Genomic DNA, 8,777 nt, shown 5'->3' with positions numbered 1-8,777 from the left:
GAAACCTACCTTGGACCCAGCTATATTAAACAACTTTTGTCCGGTCTCCAACCTTCGCTTTCTTGCCAAGGTTGTTGAGAGTGTGGTGGCGCATCAGCTCCCTTCGGTTCTGGAAGAAACTGACTATCTGGACCCATAACAATCGGGTTTCAGGCCTGGACACACCACGGAGACAGCATTGGTCACTCTGGTAAATGATCTCTGGAGAGCTCGGGACAGAGGTTGTTCCTCTGTCCTAGTCCTACTAGATCTCTCAGCAGCTTTCGATACCATCAACCATGGTATCTTGCTGCAGCGTCTCAGAGGATTGGGAGTGGGAGGCATGGTTCTTCAGTGGTTCTCCTCCTATCTCATGGGACGTTCGCAGTTGGTATTGACAGGGGGGCAAAGGTCGAGCTCGAGACCTCTGACTTGTGGAGTTCCTCAGGGGTCGGTCCTCTCGCCTCTCCTGTTCAACATCTACATGAAACCGCTGGGTGAGATCATTCGTGGTTTTGGAGTTGGGTATCATCAATACACTGATGATACCCAGCTTTTTATTTCGACCCCAAACCACCTCAGTGATGCCCTCGATGTGATGTCCCGTTGCCTGGCATATTCAGAACATCCCATCTCTTTCTATAGGGGGTAAGTTATTACCCCCTGTAGATAGGGCCCATAACTTGGGAATCCTCCTAGACTCACAGCTTTCTTTGGAAGACCACATAATAGCTGTGACTAGGAGAGCCTTTGCCCAGGTTCGCCTGGTGCACCAATTACGGCCCTATCTGGACTGGGATGCCCTGCGTACAGTCACTCATGTGCTCGTGACCTCTCGTTTAGATTACTGCAATGCTCTATACATGGGGCTGCCCTTGAGGACCACTCAGAGGCTCCAACTGGTACAGAATGCAGCTGCGAGAGTTGTATTGGGAGCCTCCCAATACTCCCATGTTACACCTCTACTCCGTGAGCTGCATTGGCTCTCAGTTATCCTCCGGGTGAGATTCAAGGTGCTTGTAATGGTTTTCAAAGCCCTACATGGCATGGGTCCGGAGTACCTTGGGAATCACCTGCTGCCGGCATCAACTTCCCTCCGCCCGGTACGCTCCCACAGAGAGGGCCTCCTAAGGGTGCCACCATTCAGAGAATGCCGCTTGGTGGCTCCCAGGGGGAGAGCGTTCTCTGTGGGCACGCCTGACCTATGGAACCATTTACCGGTTGAGCTCCGGATGGCTCCCGACCTTCGCTCCTTCCAACGCGATCTAAAAACATATCTATTTAAGCAATCCGGTCTGGTCTGACGGGTTTAATTTTAATTGTGGTTTTAACTTATCTTCTACATTTGGGCAGTAGGGCTTAATTTATTCTCAATTTTCTGTATTTGTGCATTTTGACATTTATGTCACTGTTCACCGCCCTGAGTCCTTAGGGAGAAGGGCGGTATACAAATCAAATAAATAAATAAATAAATAAATAAATAAATAAATAAATAAATAAATAAATAAATAAATAAATAAATAAATAAATAATTCTTCAAGCACTCTGTCTATCAGATCTAATTCCTTAAATCTATTTGTCACCTCTACTGTGTATTCATCAGGGATATGATTTAGTTCATATCTGAGTGGCCTAGTGTTTTTCCCTACTTTCTTCAATTTAAGCCTAAATTTTGAAATGAGAAGCTCATTAAATTCACCCATTCCTGTCCATTTTAGTTTGCTTATTCCTAAGATGTTGATATTCAGTCTTGTCATCTCTTGTTTGACCACATCCAGCTTTTCTTGATTCATGGATCTTACATTCCAGGTTCCTATGGAGAAAAAATCTTTACAGCATCGGACTTTCCTTTCACCACCAGTCCTTTCAGCTTTGCCTAGTCACTTCATTCTTTCTGGCGCTACTAGTACTAGCCCTCTGCTCTTCCCCAGTAGCATATTGGACACCTTCTGACCTGAGGGGTCATCTTCCAGCATCATCTCTTTTTACCTTTTGGTACTGTCCATGGGGTTTTCATGGCAAAGATACTGGAGTGGGTTGCCATTTCCTTCTCCACTGGATCACATTTTGTCAGAACTCTCTGCTATGACCTGTCTGTCTTGGGTGGCCCTGCACGGTATAGCTCATAGCTTCATTGAATTACGCAAGCCCCTTTGCCGCGACAAGGAAGTAATCCATAAAGGGGGATAAGAGATTAAAAATGCCATATCCGGTCTATAACATCTGGCTGACTGTGAGACAAACCATAATAATACAATTTGTTTTATTTATATGGTGGCCAACTCCCAAGGAATCTGGATGGTTGATACTGAGATACAAAAATATTTCGCTTATTTCCATATCATTCAATTTGATTGATTGGGGATATTGCTTGTCTTTTGGGGACATCAATTATGACAAACTATAATACATTCTATTTATATGCCGCCTGACTCACAGTGACTCTGGACAGTAACGTGTTAAAACCATTTAAAAAGAAGAAGCAATTCAAAACAGAAAACAATATAAAACAAAAGAGCAAATACCAAGAAAATACTAAGAAAATAAACTTAGATGTCATCAAGGAAAAAGAAGAAAAGGGGCACAATCATCCTCATCTTCTTGGTGAAGAGCCACTTCTTCATAGCCCTTAGAAAAATCAATATATAATTGATATGCCTATTCTCAATCATCCAGGTCATCATTGTCCCAAAGGTATTTTCCCAAAAGGCAATTACACTTTCTTGGTTTTTTTTCCATGAAAACATTTCACTTCTCAACCAAAAAGAACTGAAGAAACTTCATGGATATGAAGTAAAATGCTTTCAAGAAAAAAAACCAAGAAAGTCCAGTTGCCTTTGGGGAAAGCACTTTTGGGATATGTTATTGATATCTTGCCCCTTCTCTAACTTACACTGTTTACTCTGCTGAAGCAAGTCTTAAAGGGACATACTGAAAAACAGCTATTCAGTTCACAGTTTATGGGCTGGTAATTCAGTTGCATCATTGCTTATGGTCCTTTGATATTTTCAGTTTTTTTTAATGAAATATCCTAAGGTTCAGTAGCATAATTTTTCAGAATGGCACCTTTAGTGCTCTGGTCAGTTCTATCAAATCTATTTTTACATTTAGCTGAAGAGAATGAAATTACCTCTGAGCTGTTTTGCATAAAGATAAAAGAAGAACATCTGTGAAAACCTTGATGGAGGTTAGCAACCTTTCCCAATCTCATCAAGTAGCATAGATGGTGTTATTCCTGTCAAAATAATTCACAATTTCTAATCAGTGGGAGAAGCATAGATACTTAATAGCATAATGAGTGAAGGTAAGACATCCATAGAACTATTTCTGAACATTAACAGTTTCCTTAATGGTTTTTCACTTATTTGTATTTGACTAGGTACACAGTTAGATGAAAGTCTAAACTAATATCAGGCCCATGTTCTCTAGACATGCATATTTCAGTTTCTATGAGCTCCTGTTAATATGGGATTATTTAAATTGTTTTGTGTTTTTTTTATTTATGGGATGCATTTGTTGTGGAAAAAGCAGACTGGAGTATTCGAGAAATGTATGTTTTTACTTTTTCTAACACTTATTGAAGTAATAGGTACAAAATACATAAATATTTTCTCCTAATTGAGGCAGATAATTGTGGTGGTTCCCTGTACTACAGAAGAGACAGGAAAGCAGTGGCTTTCCCAGGTTGCCCAGCTAAAATTCCCAGAAATCCCAGCCATCTTTAAGGAAAGAAAAGGACCATAAGTTCACATCTTCTGATCTGCAGCCAACTGTTTTGTATACGTTTAATAACTTCTTCTTTCTTTATAAAAAAGGTAAAGGTTCCCCCGCACATGCGTGCTAGTCGTTTCCAACTCTAGGGGCCGGTGCTCATCTCCGTTTCAAAGCCGAAGAGCCAGCGCTTGTCCGAGGACATCTCCGTGGTCATGTGGCCGGCATGACTAGACGCCAAAGGCGCACGGAACGCTGTTACCTTCCCACCGTAGTGGTCCCTATTTTTCTACTTGCATTTTTACGTGCTTTCGAACTGCTAGGTTGGCAGAAGCTGGGACGAGTAACAGGCACTCACTCTGTTACTTTCTTTATACCCATCACATAATTAAAACAATATTGTGTAAGGTGGCTTGGGTCTCTATTGGTCCATCAGCAGGATAACTGTCCAAAACCAGAGCAGGATGGATCAAAATTTGGTGTAATAGGATAAACCAACAAAAGAGAAAAAAGTTTAAAAAATGAAAGGCTATGCAGAAAAAAAAAAGTTATCCCACATCATGGGTCATGACTCAAAATGACACCAAGTGTCGCATTCTCATCCCTTGTCTCTCCTGGTCACATGGCCCATGTTACTCAACTAAAAAGAATTGACTAATCTTATGTAATTTTTTTTTGAAGTGGCAATTTTTATTTTATTTATTTATTATTAAATTTCTATACTGCCTATGTCGCTGAGTCTTAATTTGCTTAGTAGTTTACAGGAACTGTATCTCAGCAAAGCATATTAAAAAAAAACCTTCTAATTAACAAGCTGATGTGCATGTGTGCCTGGTGGCTTACTCATCAGGCAGATTCAAGCTGGTCTGTAAACTGTTATAAGGTTCATCAACAGTTCTTCAAACCAGATGAGCATTTCTAATAAGATGTAATAAGGCTCTGAGGAACAGGAAGAGTCAAAACTAAGATGACAGTGAGGGAAGAGAAATCTGAGTCCAAAGCAGGAATGTACAGTAATTTGGGGAAGCATCTTAGATTTAAGCCTCCATAGTTCTGTTGAATATAAAGTAAGGGACACATTCAGATTTCTGAATATATATTGTTAATGCAACCTTTTATTAAAAGGAGTATAAGCATTCATAACTTTAGTTCCCTGGTCTGGACTATCCCAAAGGGCTGACAGATGGCTGTTCAGCAGGTAGAGGTACCTGCCCAATGTTGATCTGTCTTAAAAATTAAGCAAGGTTGCATCTGGTTATTATTTAAATGAGAAACTTTCAGGAAATACTAGGAATGTAGGTTAGTTGGTGAAATTGAAGGGAAAAAAGGAAAAGAAAATCCCAGAACAAGACTGCATTCTAGAATATTTCTGTACTGCTATCAATGCATGAAGTAATAGATGTTATTTTACTGAGTGGCACAGTAATTTAAAAGTAATTTGGATGAAGAGGTGAGATATAATTTGTATATACTCTAAAATTATTTATTTATAGGGCTACCCAACTTTTTAAAAAGGCTCTTGATAGCTACAATAAAGTTGTTTGTTCGTTTGTTCACTTGTTTATTTTAATCCCATTTATATCCCACCCTTCTCCGAAGACTCAGGGCGGCTTACAATCTAAGCACAAATCAATGTGCTTAGCAATAGCCTTCATTCTATGTATATGCCTGCTTATTAGGGCTTTCAGGGAGCCCCCAAGCGGCATTATTACAAAGTCAGCTTATTGCCCCCAACAATCTGGGTCCTCATTTTACCTACCTCGGAAGGATGGAAGGCTGAGTCAACCTTGAGCCTGGTGGGACTTTAAAGATTTAAAGATATATATATATATATATATATATATATATATATATATATATATATATATATATATATATATATATATATATATATATATATATATATATATATTTAAAGTAGAGAGATAAAAACTAACAAAAAATAATACTTGAGATAGGAAAAGAAATAATAAAAGACAAGCAGAAAATGCAAAAAGAAATTAAAGAAATTTTATTTTATAATAGATATAAATATACATTTACATCAATGACTTATTCTAAGTTTACAATATAACTTTATTTTTTCTATTATCTATTTTTTTTCTAATAATCAAGCCCTTATATAATTTCAAAAGCTCTGAGATTGTTAAAAGCATTGAAGAACCTGGTAAGAAATATCTCTGGAATGATGGTCCAATGGGTCATGGGTTGTCTAGTTCCAACTAATCTCTAGAGTTCAAAAGTATATATTTATCTGTGGAGCAGTGCCTCTGAAAGCTGCTAGGTCTATTCATCAACCATAGCTACTTCACTTCCCTTTCCTTGAGATAATAACTAATGTCCCTAATTGGATGGGCAAACTTCTCTGAATAGAACAGATACCTCCGTGCCCAATCAGAGGTTGGTAAATCACAGCATTAGATCTTCTGATATCTTACAATATATCAACAAAATTCATAATTATCATGAATGACAAATGGACTGAAAATAACATAATACTTAACATACAAATGAGGTGGTTTTTTTAATCCCATTTATATCCCGCCCTTCTCCGAAGAATCAGGGCAGCTTACAATCTAAAGCACAATGTGCTTAGCAATAGCCTTCATTCTATGTATATGCTTGCTTATTAGGGCTTTTGCCCCCCCCAAGTGGCATTTTTACAAAGTCAGCTTATTGCCCCCAACAATCTGGGTCCTCATTTTACCTACCTCGGAAGGATGGAAGGCTGAGTCAACCTTGAGCCTGGTGGGATGTGAACCTGCACTAATTGCAGGCAGCTGGTGTTACTTAAGGAGGCATTAGCCCACTGCTCCACCAAGGCTCATTTAGGAAAAAGAAATATTTGCTCTGGTATAAAAGAGCTAACATTATATTTCAAACAAAGTTCTGACAAACTGGAGTAGACTGAGAGAAAAGTGGTGACGATAATCAGAGGGTTGGGAATTAAATCATAGTCATCCTTGATTACCCTTAGGGCACAGGGAATGGAATGATGGCTTAAATAACATGTTATGCTTGCATATTTGGAAAACTTAACAAGAAAAATTAATCAGAACCAATTACGTAGAGAAAGGTAGACATTTTCAAACTGAGGATATATATCTGGTTTTTAGCAGTTTCTCAATTTTGCACAGAGCAAAATGTTGATCTTATGATATTTACGTTGTTTTAAAATTTAAATCATGCATAGCAAAAAGTATGTTGAGTACCCACAAACTGTGCCATTTCTACCTTTTTCCAAATTACAGTCATGCCACATGAAAAAGGTCAGAACAAAACCTTCCTCAGCAGCCATGGTGGCCCAGTGGTTAGAAGGCAATACTGAAGGCTAACTTTGCCAACTGCCAGCAGTTCGATTCTTACTGGCTCAAGGTTAACTCAGCTTTCTGAGGTCGATAAAATGAGGACCCAGATTGTTGGGGACACTATGCTGACTCTGTAAATTGCTTAGAGAGGGCTGTAAATCACTGTGAAGTGCTAAGTGCTATTGCTATTGCTATTGCCTTGAAGGGTTTTTCCAACAGTGTTCACCTTACCTCAAAATCATAGATTTTCCCCCCAAATACCAATTTAAAAGAGGAACTTAAACTTCAGAAACAAACTGCTATATCAGATTCTTTTAAGAAACACATTATGAGATCAGGCCCTATTGGACATCATATGCAAAATAACAAAATAACAGAGTGGAAAAGGAATGTAGGTCCTTGTCTAGTCCAACCTACTGCTGAAGGAGAAGACTCTAGTCTATACCAGGGCTTTTCAACCTGTTCACCCATTGTACCACTTTTAGGATATGGCAACATCTGAGTACCACCAGTTGCCTAGCAAGGTGTCAAAAACCTGATGACCAAAAAAATAAAAAGGAAAAAAGTGATGAAATATAGATAGTCCTCGACTTACAACAGGTTAGTGACTGTTCAAAGTTACAATGGCACTGAAAAAAGTGCCCCCCAAGCCACAGCCAAGCAAGACACCTGCCTGCCTGCCTGGTGGCGCTCTTCCTCCTTTCTGAGGTTTTCATTGTTGTGAGCATTTCTGTTGAGGATTGGCAGCGGGGCTGGAGTGGGGGGAGTTTGGTTTTTATTTCCCCCCCCATCTTCTGGGTGGTTGCAGCAGGTTTTGGTCACTTCACAAGACTCTGGGACACTGTGACCATCATAAATATGAATCAGTTGCTAAGCATCTGAATGTAAATCACAAGACCTTGGAGATGCTGCAACATTCCAGCTGATTGGTACTTCTTCTGGACTCAGAACCGCCAGCATCAGTGCCAAGCTCCAGCTGGAGCCTGGTGCTGATCCTGGCACTTCCACTGAGCCCTGACAGCCCCAAAGAAGCGCTGATCCTGGTGCTTCTGCTGAGCCCTGACAGCCCTGCAGCTCCAGCCATCTCTCACTCAGGCTTGTGCAGTGCTGCCACTGGTTCAGCTCATTCCCCTCCCCCACTACCACTTTTCTAGGATGGTCGCGTACCACCTGCCAGTTGCCAATGTACTACAGGTGGTACCCATACCACTGGTTGAAAAGCCCTGGTCTATACCATTTTAGACAAATGGCTGCCCAGTCTCTTCTTAAAAGCATCCACTGACGATGATGTCAGGACCTTTGCATTAGTCTTTTGCCATTTTGGAAAATATTCTCCATTAAGAAGTATATATTCAGCTAGAATATTGCTCACCTGAAACAGATGCAGGAGTTTTGAAGAGATATAGTAATTTCATTTTTTTTTAAAAAAAAAAATCTTTATCCCAGAAAGAGTTGTCTAGTTTTTGCATTAACAAGGAACAAATCTTGGAGTTACCAACGTAATTGTAGTAGTGAATAATTCTCTTTTCTGTTCCTTCAAAGAAACTACAAAATTCTTTCTGTTATACACAACTGACCCTTAGTAGAGGCACTAGCCAGTCTATGAAGGCTCATAAATATGAAATAGCTGTTGCAAAATGTTTTGAGATCAAACTCCCTCACCTGTCCTATTTTCAGATATAAGAAAACAAATTTCCACCCTTACCAAAATATATTTAATCAGTTTTCCTGTTGTTTTAGATCTTTGAGATTCATTCCTTTGCTAGCTTTTTTTCTTTG

Source organism: Vipera ursinii (genome assembly GCF_947247035.1).
Source record: "Vipera ursinii genome assembly, chromosome: 3".
In the NCBI taxonomy this organism is placed as follows: Eukaryota; Metazoa; Chordata; class Lepidosauria; order Squamata; family Viperidae; genus Vipera; species Vipera ursinii.
This window is presented reverse-complemented; position numbering follows the sequence as displayed.